The sequence below is a fragment of the Canis lupus genome, chromosome 10, assembly GCF_048164855.1.
Source record: "Canis lupus baileyi chromosome 10, mCanLup2.hap1, whole genome shotgun sequence".
In the NCBI taxonomy this organism is placed as follows: Eukaryota; Metazoa; Chordata; class Mammalia; order Carnivora; family Canidae; genus Canis; species Canis lupus.
Genome location: NC_132847.1, coordinates 58,045,902 through 58,060,797, shown reverse-complemented (window position 1 = coordinate 58,060,797; position 14,896 = coordinate 58,045,902).

Below are 14,896 nucleotides of genomic sequence, written 5' to 3'. Positions count from 1 at the left end.
CAGGGCCGCGTGGCGCCTTCCCCCGCCCCCGAGCGGCCGCCGCTTGGTAAACGTGGCTTTGGAGGCTGAAGGACGCCGGGCGGGGCCGCTGCCGCCTCGGTCGCGGGCTAATCCCGCACACCCCGTCCCGTCCGGCGCTATCGAGGCTTCTGGAGCCCCCGGGCTGAAACCCTGCAGGGTCCGCTGAGGGCTTAGCCCCCTGGTGACCCTCACGAGGGCAGAGAAATGTCCGGGGCGGGGGGGGGGGGGGGGGGGGTCCTCCCGGGTTTAAGGGCGAGGCTCGCGGGCTGCCCCGCCTGGGAGACGGGCCGGTGGGAGCCCTCGGCTGGTTTGTCCTGAGAGCCAGGCGTCCAAGGGGCTGGGGGCAGAGACGCTTCATGCCACCATAGCATCGGCCACCACCTACCTGTAGCCCTCCTGCAATCGCCGTTTTGGGTTTTGTTTTTTTTTTGTTTTTCTTGTTTTTTGTTTTGCTTTGAGCAAGGTTAAGATTTACTCTCAGAGCAGTTTTCAGTATGTAGCACGGTCTTACTAGCCGTAATCAGCATGTACCTTAGAGCCTCCAAACTTATTGATCTTATTATTTTTTAAAAGATTTTATTTATTCATGAGAGACACAGAGCGAGACAGAGAGGCAGAGACAGAGGCAGAGGGAGAGGCAAGCTCCTTTGCAGGGAGCCGACGTGGGACTCGGTCCCGGGTCCCCAGGATCACAGCCCGGGGCTGAAGGCGGCGCTAAACCGCTGGGCCGCCCGGGCTGCCCCACTTACTAATCTTATAACCAGAAGTTGTAAAACCATTATCCTCTTTAACCAATATGCTCCCGCCCTCCCTCCCCGCCCTCAACTACCATTCTTGGTTTCTATGAATTTGGCTTTTAAAAATTCCACATATACATGATTTTCAGGTGAAATACATTATGATGCAGAATTTCTCTCTCTCTCTCTCTCTCTTTTTCTCTCTCTCTCTCCCTCTCTCTCTGGCTTATTTCACTTAGCATAAGGCTCTCAAGTTTCATCCGGGTTGTTGAGAATGGCAGGATTTCCTCATTTCTCATGGCTCAATAATATAGCTCATTCTTCTTAGATACGTGTATCCTATGTCCGTCTCACATCTTCCTTATCCTTTCATCTGTTGAAGGACATTCAGGCTGTGTCCACATCTTGCTTATTGTGAATAATGCTGCAATGAATATGGGAGTGCAGCTATCTCTTCGAGTTGCTGTTGTCGCTTCCTTCTGATGCATACCCAGAAGTGGGATTGCTAGATCATACGGCAGTTCCAGTTTTAATTTTTTGAGAACCCCCCAGGCAGTTTCCCATAGTGGCTGCACCATTTGTGGGTTCTTTCAGTGTATTACCTATTCAAAAAAATAAAACTGTAAAAAGGATATCCATTCCACAAGAATTTCCTACGCCCCTAAGCACCCTTGTGAGCGGAGGGTGTAGCTTTGAGCTGGGCAGGGTTCAGACAAGCAGAGGGAGTGAGGAAAATCAGGAAGACACACAGATGTGACGGTTCTCTGGTGGCCGAGGCTGCACAGGAAGCAGCCCCTATACATCATCTCTCTGTACTGAGACTGATCCCATCCAGCTCACCCCCCAAACACAAACCTTTTCTCTCTCCCACCATCCTAGGTGGATTCCTGGCTTCTTCCTTCTTTTCAGAAAGGGTAGAGTTAGAAAGCTCAGAGCAGATGCTGTGCCGTTTCCAGTGTTTTCTCTCACAAGATCCACTCAGCACCAGAACCCAACCGAGGAGTGGCAGTGGGGGAAGGGAAGATGGATGGAGGGAAAGACCTTTCGAGGAGGCCTTCAAGAGTCAGCTCATTCTTCAACTGAATCGTCTCTATTTGGAGCTGCTATAGGTGGCACCAGGGCTGGGATAACACATCGGCCTACCGGGCATCCCCTGAAGCACCAGCTCCTATTGTGCAGACTCCAGAAAGATGCAAGAGGGGGGAAATGAATTTACTGGAACTTCTCACAGAGATTACTCTGTGGTTACAACATTTCAATAAATCTCTCTCTCTCTCTCTTTTTTTTTTAGAAGGGAAGAAGTAATGAGTCATCTGAGGGACATGCTTGGGTAATAAACTGTCTCAGAGTAGAGTGAGCTGAGTTTGGGTTTCACTTGGGGGGCAGTGTGCACATTTGGAGATGGGGCTCAGTTTGCCAGTACAGAAGAGAAGCTGGGCTGGGGGCTGTCACCAGCAATCCTCCCTTTCAAATGGGGCTTAGCCTCTTCAAAAAGTAGCTGTTTGGGGGACACCTGGGTGGCTCAGTCAGTTGAGTGTCTGACTCTGGGTGTTGGCTCAGGTCATGATCTCAGGGTCCTGGGATTAAGCTCCGCAGAGTGCTCCAGGCTCCAGTAGGGAGTCTGCTTGAGATTACCTCTTTATCTCTCTCTCCCTCTGCCTCTCCTCCTCACCATGTATGCTCTCTCTCTCCCTCTCTCTCTCATAAATAAATAAATCTTAAAAAGGCAGCTGTTTGGTACAATATCATTTATGTAAAAATGGACAGGGATATATATATATATATATATACACCTGTGTGTGTGTGTGTGGTGTGTGTGTGTGTGTGTGCATGAAATATCCCTGTAAGGATCCAGCATCGTGTTCACACTGGTTGCCTCCAGGGGAAACTGAGTAGCCCAGAGATTGTCTCAGGAAATAAGATAGACTGCTGTAAGAAGTGACCCCAGGATACAAGGCTCAAACAAGATGGCATTTCATTTCTTTCCCACATACCAGGGCTGGTATAATGACAATGAACAGTCAGAGACTCCCAGATTCCTTCCGTTTTGTATTTCTGCCATCCCTACGAGGTTGCCCAGTTCTACGTAGACAAGGATGGCTCCCCATCACATCTGCATTCTGGCCAGAAGGAAAGCAAGAATCAAGGAATTGGCAGGCACATCCATGTCCTTCGGAGGAGCTCAGGGATGTTGAGCTGCTCCATTCATCTACGATTGGAATCACCTGGCCACACCTAGGAAGTGTCCTCCTTAGCTGAGTAGCCGTGAGCCCAGCTGAAATTTGGGGCTTTCTTTCTAACAGAGGAAGGAAAGGATAGACAGAAGGGGACAACGAGTAGGCTTTATTTGCACCAGGATGAAGAGGATATTTTCTTTTTTTTTTAAGATTTTTAATTTATTTATCCACGAGAGACACACAGAGAGAGGTAGAAACACAGGTAGAGGAGGAAGCAGGCTCCCTGCAGGGAGCCCGATGCAGGACTCAATCCCAGGACCCCAGGATCATGCCCTGAGCCAAAGGCAGACACTCAATTGCTGAGCCACCCAGGCATCCCAATATTTTCACTTTATGTATACATCTTGTACCTTTCAAACCATGTGCATTGAGAAAAATTTTAAGTTGGAACAACATATTATCTTGGAAGTCACAAATTAAGCACATGCTTCCACCTCTCTACTATGCCATGGACTCATTAGAATAATATATAAGAAAAAAAGAATAATATATAAGGTAATTTAAAAGGAATTAAATCACATTGGTGCTAGAAAACAAGAGAGGGTGGCAGCCAATCAGAAAATATGAGAAAATATGAGAAAAAGTTGGAAGTAGATGGGAATGGATTAACTGAGAAAGAGGAAAGGTAAAGCATAGCCCCTAACTCTAGGACCAAGAACTTTCCTTCTCAAGGGAGTTCCAGAGAAACTCCTAACACCCGACAACTCAAAAAAACAGAAACACAGGGCATCATCCATATAATTGAGCAAAAGACTACACTCAGTATGGGGGCCCGAAGGGGCCCCACCTTTCTCCCTTGCCCCTACCCTCAACCCATAAGGAGAAACTCTGTCTTTTGGGTCCTTAGGACTCAAAACTTACTTTACAAAAACTGGGTGATCTGTCCAGGAAGGGATCCTAATATGGGTGTTAAAATTCAACAGAGAAGTAAAATAGAGCTTAAAGTCTCTGCAGACATTCACAAGGGACATCTATGTTCAGGGAAGAGGGTATTGCTCTGTCCAAAAGGAAAACACAGTGAAGTGCTCCAGCCCATTACTGAAAACTCGTCTTACATTAGCAAGTGTGGGCATCCCCAGCTTGCAACCTAGTGGTAAGCCTGCTGACAACACATGCCAACCACTCATAAGAGCCTCTAGCCAGCCCTCCGCTTCAAGCAAGAGGCCTCTTCAGGGGGGAGACAGGCCTTGCCAGCTACTTAGGCAGATTAATCTAGTCCTTTATTGATGAAAGTGAATGGGCAGCCACGGGTCACCGAACGTTTGAGGAAAACCAATAGCAGGAAAGCTAAACAAAGAAAAATAAAAAGAACCACCTCTGCTAAAGCAAGACCCAGGAGGGAATGTCAAGAAGAAAATTCTAAGTGTCCTTGGAGATATTTGAGGGAATGTTAAATCTCTCAAACAAAGCTAGCTTGCCGTTAAAAAGGGAGCCATCAGGAGAACAAATTCCATTTAAAAGGATTGTCAAAATCTAAAAATCCAGCAAACCGGAAGAATAATATGGCCAAGACCAAAAAAACCAGACGGGTAATCTGGAAGTCAATGAAATCTACAATACTGGAAAAACACAAAGCAGTGAAAGATGAAAGAAAAATCCATAGACAGAAGAAAGACCCAGGAGGTTCATATCCAGCATTCACTAGGAATTTGAGGAAGAAAGAACCAAAAAATTAAAAAAAAAAAAAAAGGTTAAAGAAAGAAAAAAAAGAAGAAAAAGGAAAGGGGGCCGGGGGAATCAAAGACATAACAGAACGTTTTTCTTAGCTAGGGGAAAACGCAAATCTTCAGATTGAAAGAACCCAAGTACCAAGCAGAATAAATAAAAACAAGATTCAGACTTAGATACTTAACAGAAATTTCAGAAACCCCAAGAACAATGATAAAATCTCAAAGGCTTCCAGAAAGAAAAAAAAAAATAGGTCAGCTACAAAGGGGTGCAAATCTAACATCAGACTTCACATCAGAAATACTTTTAAGCCATGCTTTGAAATTCCAATGAGCTATGAATTTGAGCCTAACTTATGCGTTCAGCCAAACCAGCAGTCACCTGTGCCGGGAAATCTTACGATGATGGCACTCAGGTTCACAAATCACTCAAGGGGCTACTCGAGCAAAGCAAAAGGAATGCAAGAGTGAGATTTAAAGGAACATGAGATTAAAACAAACTAGTAACAGTGAGAGCTGAGTAAAAGTGAGGAAAGTCAAAATGAAATTAAAAGGCAGCTTTGACATAGGGAATAGAATCAATAATATGGTCACAACCCTGTACGGTGACAGGTGGTAACTAGACCTACCATGGGGATCATTTCATCATGTATACAGATATCGAATCACTATGTTGTACACCTGCAACTAATACGATACTGTATGTCAGAGATAATTTAACTTAATTAACTTTAAAAATAAAATGAGAAATCCCATTTTTTAAAAGAAAGACAGTTTTGAACCTTGACAATTTCGTGGTAGTGGTTAAGTACGTGGGATTTTCTTTATCTCACTGTAGATCTGATTTCATTTTCTTCTGCTGTGATTAATATTTACATAACCACAGTATGGTAAATGCTATTTTTATTGGGTTTAAGTATTCAGAAGTTCAAGCCTGGAAGACTTGACTATAATTCTGGAACAGAATGTAAATGTTATAAACCATGAAAGTAGGAAGAATGACGATGGTATGTACTGATGTGGAAGAAAGCTCACTCTGTGCAAATGTGACTTGCAAAGTAATATGAATAGTATGACCACACTGATATATATATATATATATATATATATATATATATATATATATATATATTTCCTGTTATATGTGTATTATGTGCACAGTAAAACACCTGGAAAACCTTCACTCACCTTTACTTTCTACACTTCTGTATCTTTTAAATTTTTACAAGCAGGCACAGCTTTGGTAATTAAAAAATCTTTAATACAATATTAGTTTGAAGATTTACTTAATTATTAGCCTGCCCTGGGGACTTTGGGTTTTTGGTAAGGCTCAAACAAAAACAGTGAATAAAGGAAACTACATTTTGTGGAACCTGCAATCTAAAGCTAGGCAGAAATGTTGGCTAATCCTAAATTTGTAAAAACAAAACAAAAAGGGACGCCTGGGTGGCTCAGTTGGTTAAGCACCTGCCTTCGGCTCAGGTCATGATCTCGGGGTCCTAGGAGGGATGGAGCCCCGCATCAGGCTCCCTGCTCAGTGGGGAGCCTGCTTCTCCCTCTCCCTCTGCCTGCCACTCCCCCTGCTTGTGCTCCTGTTCTCTCTCTCTCTCTTTCTCTCTGTCAAATAAATTTAAAAACAACAACAACACTCTGCAAACCAAAAACCAATGAAAGATCAACACTGCCATCTGCTGAGGACTTCTTAGAGAATGGGCTGAGTTTGGGAAGGTTTTCTGTTTTACAAGTCACATTACCTTTGGAGACTGGCCCAGACCTGAAACCTGGTTGATCTCCTACCAGGAGCATGGACTACCAGCAATATGAGTAAGAAACCAGGATCACACAGAGAGATGCTCGGGAAGGCATGAGCAACAGTTTCAGAAATGGAGTTTGTCCAACTTAGCAAAGAGCTGGCCCAAGGGACAACATGGTCTGGAATTTCTGACACGGCCACACTGGGGCAAAGGCTTGGTGTGGGGGACCAATGAAGAGGAGTGATAGCATACCAGAAAGGATGTTTTCCTTTCCAAATCAATATTTGCCTCCAAAAATAGCTTATATTGTCCTGTGAAATAGTGAGTGCATCCCTGGTCACTGAAAATGGGTAGAAAGGCAGGGTAACCCTCTATCCTGAAGTTAAAAATGAAAGAATGTCAGTCTGCATTTCTGAGAAGTTAGATTCCACGGCCATGGTGTGCCGGCATTCAACAAATACCTATCGGGTGCCTACTATATGTCAAGTACTGTGCAAGTCCCCTTACACCCAGAGACACAGATCCACAGCCTGGCTTTTGGAATGACTCCAACAGATCCAAAGCACCAAAGAGTCCAGAAGGAGCCAAACTATATCCGGTAAGCCACCGCCAAACCCAATTCGTGTTTAGCAAGCACTGGATTTCATATCACACTCATCCACGCTTAAGACACATTCTTAAAAACCTAGGCCCTACAATCTAATGAACCAAACTCTCATTTCTTTTTATTTTATTTTTAAAAGATTTTATTTATTTATTCATGAGAGACACAGAGAAAGAAGCTGAGACACAGGCAGAGGGAAAAGCAGACTCCTTGCAGGGAGCCTACTGTGGAACTCGATCCTGGACCCTAGGATCACACCCCGAGCCAAAGGCAGATGCTCAACTGCTGAGCCACCCAGGCGTCCCATCTCTCATTTCTTTTTAAAGTGGAGCTTGAAAATAACATCCCAGTAACAAAGCAGACTTCATTCACTTACTAGTTTAAAAAAAACATGAGGGGGTAAAAAAAAAAACCATACTAGGATCCCAAATATTCGAAGTGGAAAGACGTCCAAAATCATCTTGTTCACTACGTTTATAAGTTGGGCTGAGTTCTGGAATGCTGTAAGCAAGCATTCTGATTGTTTTTCAATCCAGAAGGACAGTATAAGAAAAATAGAAAGACATGAATGATATGTAGAGAACTTGTTATATTGTCAGTGCTCAAATAAGTAAGTATAAAAATATTCTTTCACTTTCAACAATTTAAATCCAAAAGCCTCAAACTTCATCTTACTAAAAGGTGCTGGGTTCTAAGGACAGCCCGCTGTTAAAAAAAAAAAAAAATCAAGTATGAGAAAAATACAAAGAAAAGGACATGGGAGGGGATGCTCAGTTCCAGCTGCAGAGGCCAACCTTGGGGGGGTTCAAAGACAAGCCATGGAGGGAAGCGAGCATCCACTGTGACATGGCTTCATAAACAGTGTGGCAGGGAGCTCTGCAGAGAAGGCACCCCTAAGAAGTGGAACTGGAGGACGCCTGGATGGCTCAGCGGTTGAGCATGTGCCTTTGGCTCAGGTTGTGTTCCTGGGGTCCTGGGATCAAGTTCCGCATCAGGCTCCCTGTAGGGAGCCTGCTTCTCCTTCTGCCTGTGTCTCTGCTTCTTTCTCTTTTTTGAATAAGTAAATAATAAACTTAAAAAAAGAAAGGAAGTGGAACTGGGCTTGTGACAGGGCACCCCAACTACTCCCCACTCCCAGAGAAGCTAAGGGCCTGGGCAATTCAGGACTGCTGCAGCGTGGGAAGAAGGATTATTGCGATCCTAATATGGTTTATTTTACCCCCTTATGTTTCTTTTTTAAACTAGTAAGTGAATGACAAGAAGCCTTTCTTGAACAGATTTATTAAGGTACGATGTCCACACTCTATAATTTATGTATGGATACAATCAATGACTTTTAGTAAATTTTAGAGTTGTGCATCCATCCCCCAAATCCAGTTTTAGAACATTTCCATCAATGAAAAGTTCCCTCATGCCTATTTGCAGGCTTTTCATCTTACTTATTTCACTTAGCAAATAGTTTTAAGGTTCATCCATGTTGCAATATGTACTGGTAGTCCATTTCATTTTTATTTCCAAATAGTAAACTGCTCAATAAATATAACACCTTAAAAAAAATCAATCCACCAGTGGGTGGACATTTCGATTCCTTCACATTTGGGCTGTGATGCTGCTGTGAACATTAACCCACAATTTTTTGTGGGGATGTTTTCATTTTTCTTAGATTACAGTTACTGGATTTAGTAAGTTAAAATACAAGACACCCAGCTAAATTCAAACTTCAGGTGATTTTCTTTTTTTAAGTATGTCTCATGCAGTATTTGAGACATATAAAAAAAATTGTGTTTACCTGAAATCCAAATTTAACTGGGCATCCTGTATTTTATCTGCCAATCCTATTCTGTGTAGATACATAAAAAGTGGAATTGTTGGTTCATATCATAGCCTCATATATAACTGTCTTAAGAAACTGCCCATCTGGCTTCTAAAGGGACTATAGCACTTTGTATGTGGTATACATACACCTGCAATCTATGAAGATTCTAGTTTTTTCTTATCCTCACCAACACTTGGTATTGCCTGTTTGATTATAAGCATTCTAGCAGGTATGGAGTGGTTTTCATTGTGGTTTTATTTTTATTTATTTATTTATTTATTTATTTATTTATTTATTCATTCATTCATTCATTCGTTCATTCATTCATTCATTTATTCATTCATGAGAGACAGAGAGAGGCAGACATAGGCAGAGGGAGAAGCAGGCTCCCTGAGGGGAGCCCGATGCAGGACTCGATCCCAGGACCTTGGGATCACACCCAGAGCCAAAGGCAGACACTCAACCTCTGAGCCACCCAGGCATCCCTTCATTGTGGTTTTAATCTCATCAACAGTCTTTAAGAAATTGTGTTTATTAGCCATTGATAGGTTTTCTTGGGAAAATATCGATCAAATCTTTTGACCATTTTTAATAGGATCATTTGTCTTCTTGAGTTCTAAGAATTCTTTATGTATTCTGAATACATGTCCTTTATCAAATATAGAATTTGTAAATTCTTTCTCTCCGTTTTTTGGCTCATCTTTTCATTGACAATGATTTTTAAGCCCAAAAGACTTTAATTTTGATGACGTCCAATTTATCAAATTTTTTTAATGGCTTTTGCTTTTGTCAGTTGAAATCTTTGCCTAACCCAAGGTCACAAAGAGCTTCTCCCATTTTTTTCTAGAAGTTATAAAGCCTTTTACCTGTATCTGTTCACTTTACAATGTTTACTGTACAATGAAGGAAGACCCTAAATAACTTTCTTTCTCCCTTCCTTCCTCTCTTTTTTAATATGGGCATCGAATTGTTCCAGGACCATTTATCGAACAGACTTTCCTTTCTCCAATTGAATTGTCTTGGCATATGTCAAAGGTCACTTGGTCATATACACAAGGGTTTATTTCTGGATTCTCAATACTGTTCCATTGGTCCATATTGCCTATCTTCATGTAAGTAAAACACTGTCTTCATTATTACAGCTTAATAATAAGTTTTGAAATTGGGTAAAACAAATCTTCTTATTATGTTCTTTTCAAAAAGGATTCTATTTTAGATACTTTGCATTTCCATGTAAGTTTTAGGATCAGTTTATCAATATCTAAACAAAGAAAGAATCCTGTTGGAATATTGACAGGGATTGAATTGAATCTATGGAATAATTTGGAGGGAACTGCCATTATAATAGTACTGAATCCCCTAATCCACAAACATGGAATGTTTCACTATTTATTTAGATACTTAATTTCTCAGGAATTTTGTAAATTTTAATGAAATCAGTGTTTCCATATTCTTTTTGTGCTATTTTGAGTGGATTTTTTTAATTTGGGGGGATTGTTCTTTCCTAATATAGGAGATGTCAATAGATATTTTGAGTGTGTATTGGACTTATATTCTACAACCTTGCTAAATTTACTAGTTCTACTAGGGTTTCTTTATGGATTCCTTAAAATCTTACAGGATCATGTCATTTGTGAATAAAGATAGTTTTACTCACCCCCCCCCCCAACCACTTTAAATGCCTTTAATCATTTTGGGGAGAAGGAGACTGGGAGCTGGATAGAACCTCCACTACAATGTTGAATAGAAATAATGATAGTGGATATTCTTGACTTTTCCTGATTTCAGGAGAAAAGCACTGTCCCCCTATTAAGTATGTTAGCTGTGGTTTTTCATAGATTGACAAGTCCTTCGTTAGGCTGAAGGTGGCTTCTATTCCTATTTTGTTGAGTATTTATCATGAATGGGTGTTGAATTCTGTCCCATGCTTTTCCTGTTGTCTAGTTGATCATATGGGTTTTATCCTTTCTTTTATTAATATGGTATAAGAAATTGATTTTAAGATGATAAATCAAGCCTGCAGCCCTATGGTACACCCCATTTGGTCCTGGTGTATAAACTTTTTTACTTGTGGCTGGATTTAGTTTGCTAACATTATGTTAAGGATTTTGTATCTTATGGTATTTAAATAGGCTATATTTATTTTTTTTTAAGATTTTATTTATTTATTGAGAGATGCAGAGAGGCAGAGAGAGAGAAGCAGGCTCCATGCAGGGAGCCTGACGCAGGACCGGATCCCAGGTCTCCAGGATCACGCCCCGGGCCAAAGGCAGGCGCCAAACTGCTGAGCCACCCAGGCCATCCCTAAATATGCTATATTTAAATACCTATATATATTTTTTTAAAAAAAAAAGATTTATTTATTTATTTATGATAGACAGAGAGAGAGAGAGGCAGAGACACAGGAGGAGGGAGAAGCAGGCTCCATGCCGGGAGCCCGACATGGGACTCGATTCCGGGTCTCCAGGATCCAGCCCTGGGCCAAAGGCAGGCACTAAACCGCTGAGCCACCCAGGGATCCCGTAAATACCTATATTTAAGTGTAAATTTCCCTTTCAGCAGTGGTTTACCTATATACCATAGATTTTGATGTTTCATTTTCGTTTTTTTTTTTTAAGATTTATTTATTCATGATAGACACAGAAAGAGGCAGAGACACAGGCAGAGGGAGAAGCAGGCTCCATACAGGGAGCCTGATGTGACACTCAATCCCAGGACTCCAGGATCAGGCCCTGAGCCGAAGGGAGACAATTAACCATTGAGCCACCCAGGCGTCCCATCATTTTCATTTAGTTAAAATTATTTTCTAATTTCTCTTGTGATTTCCTTAGGAGTTCTTTCAAAAATACGTTAATTTCTATATATTTGGGGATTTCTTTCTGTTGTGACTTCTAATTTAATTTCAATATGGTTAGAGAAGATACTTTCTATGATTTCAATTTTTTTTTATTGTTGAGACTTGTTTTATAGCACAGCATATGGTCTTCCCTGGAGAATGTTCCATGTGGACTTGAAAAGAATGTGTGTTCGTTCTGCTGTCTGGTGGGTGGTGTTCTACAAACGTCAGGACAAGTTGACTAACAGCATTCTTTTATATGTTTTTTGTCCAGTTGTTCTATCATTATTGAGGGTAGGATATTGAAATCTCTAAGTATTATTGTTGAATTGTTTATTTCTCCTTCCAAATCTGTCACTTTTTCTTCATGCATGTATTTTGGGGCTCTGTTCTTAAGTTCATATACATTAATAGTTGTTATATCTCCCTGCCTAATATATTGACACTTTTAAAATCACCATTCAAGTGATTGAACTGTCCTCTATTTCTAGCAATATTTCTTGTCTCAAAGCCCACTTTGCCTAATGTAGCTATTCCAGCTTTCTTATGGTTACCTTTTGCATGGTATATATTTTCCATATCATTTCTTTCAAACGGTTTGTCTTTGAATCTAAAATGTGGCTCTTATAAACACCATATAGTTGAGTCTTGCTTTTTTTTATTCCAATGATTTCTACCTTTTTTTTTTTTTTTTTAGATTTTATTTATGTATTCATGAGAGACACAGAGAGAGGCAAAGACATAGGTAGAGAGAGAAGCAGGCTCCCTGAGGGGAGCCCGATGTGGGACTCAATCCTGAGCCATCCAGGTGCCCCTCTACCTTTTGAGTATTTAGTCCAATCACATTTAATGAAATTATTGGTATGGTTAGAGTCATGGCTGCCATTTTGCTATTTGTTTTCCAAATGTGTCATATCTTTTTTCTTTTCTGTCCCTCTCTTACTGCCTTCTTTTGTGTACCATTTTAAGTTCTATTGATTTAAAAAATTTTTTTTTTTTAGTATTGTTTTAGTGCTTGCTCTAGGGACAATAATATGCGTTTCAATTTATCACAGTCTTCCTCAGATGAATACTAACATAATTCCAATAAAATACAGAACTTTCAATATAGCTCCATTACCTACTCCCTCCTTTGTGCTATTATTATAATATACATTGCATCTATGTTATAAACCCAACATATAGTGTTATCGTTATTGCTTTATACAGTAACATGCCATTTAAAAAAGAAAAAAAATACATTTATTGTGTGGGTAGGTGTCTCTCCAAGATTCCCATCCTCTGGTTATTTAATCAAGATACTGCCACAAAAAGACTTTGCAAATGAAATTAATGTTACTAAATAGGGAAATGATCCTAGATTATTCAGATGCGCCCAATGCAATCACACGTAATCTATGAACAATAGAAGAGGGAGGTAGAAGAGTCATTCAGAGAGAAATGCAGTGGAAGAGAAATGAGATGAGGCGGAAGAGGAGATCAGAAACTGTGAGAAGGACCCACATTACTGTTGCTGGCTTTGGAGATGAAGGAACCAATAGTCAAGAATTGTGAGTGATTTCTAGGGACTGAGAATAGCTCCCCTGACAGTAAGCAAGGAAATGGGGACCTCAGTCATACAACCGCATGGAGCCAAATTTTACCAACAATCTGAATGAACTTAGAAGTCAATTTATCCTTTAGCCTCCAGAAGGAATGCAGTACAGCCAATACCTTGATTTTGACCTTCTAAAACATGGTGCAGAGAACCAACTCAGCCACATTATACTTGGATTTCTGAACTACAGAAGTGTGCGATCACAAATGGGTATTGTTGTAAGCCAATACATTTGTGGTAATGTTGTCAGCAATACATTTATACAATTCTTTATATTTACTCACATATTTACCATTTCCAGTAGTCTTCCTTCCATCTGTGGATTCGTGCCCATCTTGTTATTTACTTTCATTCTGAAGGGTTTCTTTAAAAGCAGATCCACAGGCAACATCGTCTTTTTATCTTTTTATTTTGCCCTTATTTTTTGCCTTCATTTTGGAAAGCTTGTTGTATGCAAATCCTCCCAACCAAAAATCCCTGAAACTTCCCGAAAGTGCAAGAATTATCCATAAACCCACAGTCCCTCCGTTGGTCTTGACTCACAGATTCGCAAGGGGACTGTTATCCCAAGCACGCTTTAAGATTAGATATAGAAATACCAGACACTCTGGGGCCTACTGAAGAGTGGCAACCTAATCCCAAATCTGCAGGCCTTAAATCTGAGTCACAACCACAGGATGGATGCCCAGCCCTTCTGAGCTGGCTAGAGGAGCTCAGGGCGGCAGGAGTTACCTTCCCCACACTCTTGTGAATCCAGTAGTTGGAAAAGGTAAGATCTGAGCTTGGTGTATAAAAGTCTGCTCTGTTGTACCCATTGCCCTCCCTGAGCCTCCCCTAACAGGAACCCGAGAGAAGGGCACCTATACGTCATCCTTGGTATTCTATCTGTACTAACTGCTCTAGCCTGTTCAGAACCAGGTAGGTCTGCTACACATTGAGAACATCTAGAATGTTCAGCTTTCTAGGTTTTGGGGGGGTTTTGTCGTTTTTATGAGGAGAGATTTTCAACGTCCTCTCTGTCCTTGAGGCGGAGGTGAGCACCAATGCTGGCTCTGGGGCTTGGTCAGCTGCCACTGGCCTCCCAAGTGACAAGGCTTTGAATTCCCAAATCAGAACTTGCAGGAACAAGCCAGGAGAGAAAGCAGCTCACCGAGTGGAAGGCCAGGGAAAGAGAGAAGGCTACTCCTGAGCCCCTTACACAGTATCTGCCCTCTCTGGCCTCACTCCTAAAAATTCACACCCAGGGGTGCCTGGGTGGCTCAGTTGGTTGAGCATCTGTCTTCAGCTCTGGTCAGGATCCCAGGGTCCTGGGATTGAGCCCTACATCGGGCTCCCTGCTCCCTGGGGAGCCTGCTGGCTCCCCCTGCTTGTGCTCTCTCTCTGGCAAATAAATCTTTAAAAAAAAAAAAAATCCACACCCAGATCACCTTCAGCCATTCCCTAAAGGAAGGACTGCCAGGCTCCCCTCAGTCCTCTGTACCCTTCTTAGGACACTTTCAGTTGGCCACCATCTGTCCTAGTTGTAAAAATCAGGTGATCATACATATGAAAGCACTTGGAAAAACTCAAACACTAGGTCATGACAAGTGCAGTCATCTCTCCACATCTGGAATTAAATCTCAAAAAT